Genomic DNA, 1,644 nt, shown 5'->3' with positions numbered 1-1,644 from the left:
ATGAGTTGGCAACTCTTGGAAGCTTCCCATCCACCCCCGTGCCGAGCTTTGCCCTTGGGATGCCTTATGTTGCATCCCAAGGGCCAAGGCACCTGCCAGCCCAAGGGCTGTGCACGGCCTGGGGAGGGAGCTCACCCCTCCCCTATATAGTGCAAAGTTATTGTTTTCCCTATTTTCACAAGGAAACATCAAATTTTTAACCAAGCATACTCGGCCTTTGCTCCTTCGTTACTCGTCCAAATCCAACAAACTTGCATTCGTTGGAAAGGTCTTTTCACAAGGATTCTTTTGATATATAATAATAGCGATTCCGATAAATATTTATTTTTTTATGAATTTTTAAGTGAATAAACAATTAAAAATTCAAAAAAAATAGAAAAAAAATATTTTTTTCCCGATTCTTTCTCCAATATTCCTGATAAATACCCACACACCCACATATGGAGTTTGGTCGAAAATGCTCGAGTGGATATCGAGATGTCCGACGAAGCACCACTTGGAAGGGCCGAGGCACGGGACGCCCGAGCTGTTGCTCGGGTCGGCACGGGACGCGCATGGGACAGCCCGGGACGGCATGGGACGCCCTCGCTACAGCTCGGGACGGCCAGGTACGCCCGAGACTTGGCTCGGGACGGCCTGGGACGCCCTCGCCATAGCTCGGGACGGCCTGGGACGCCCGAGACTAGGCTCGGGACGGCCTCGGCACAGCTCGGGACGGCCTGGGACGCCCTTGCCACTGCTCGGGACGGCATGGGACGCCCGAGACTTTGCTCGGGACGGCCTGGGACGCCCTTGCCACAGCTCGGGACGGCCTGGGACGGCCTCGGCACAGCTCGGGACGCCCTGGGACGCCCGAGACTTTGCTCGGGACGGCCTGGGACGTCCGAGACTTTGCTCGGGACGGCCTGGGACGCCCGAGACTTGGCTCGGGACGGCCTGGGACGCCCTCGCTACAGCTCGGGACGCCCTGGGACGGCCTCGACACAGCTCGGGACGGCCTGGGACGTCCGAGAATTTGCTCGGGCCGGCCTGGGACGCCCGAGACTTGGCTCGGGACGGCCTGGGACGCGCTCGGCACAGCTCGGGACAGGCCGGGACGCCCGAGCCGAGCTTCGGGTCGCACGAAATCTCTTCGTATTCCGACATATTAGAAGCTTCCCATCATGTAGTAGGCCGAGCTTTGCCCTTTGGATGCCCTATGGTGCTTGGCGAGCACTAGGGAACGTGCCAGCACAAGTGCTGTGCACGCTCTGGGGAAGGAGCTCAACCCTCCCCCTTATAGTGCAAAGTTATTGTTTTTCCTATTTTCACAAGGAAACATCAATTTTTTAACCAGGCATACTGGGCCTTTACTCCTTCGTTACTCGTCGGAATCCAGCAAACTTATACTCGTTGGAAAGGTCTTTTCGCAAGGATTTTTTTGATATATTATAATAGCGATTCCGATAAATATTTATTTTTCTATGAATTTTTAAGTGAATAAACACCGGAAAATTCATAAAAAATAGAAAAAAAAATATTTTCTTCCGTTTCTTTTCTCCAATAATTCATAAATAATACCTCAATAGTATTAATGAAGAGAGAGTCGAAATGGCCCGGGTGGATTTCGAAATGTCCCACGACCCCATAGAATGCACGGGCCAG

The sequence above is a fragment of the Eschscholzia californica genome, unplaced genomic scaffold, assembly GCF_041429995.1.
Source record: "Eschscholzia californica isolate CP2 unplaced genomic scaffold, dmEscCali1.0.p SCAF_54, whole genome shotgun sequence".
In the NCBI taxonomy this organism is placed as follows: Eukaryota; Viridiplantae; Streptophyta; class Magnoliopsida; order Ranunculales; family Papaveraceae; genus Eschscholzia; species Eschscholzia californica.
Note: the sequence above shows the minus strand (reverse complement) of the source record.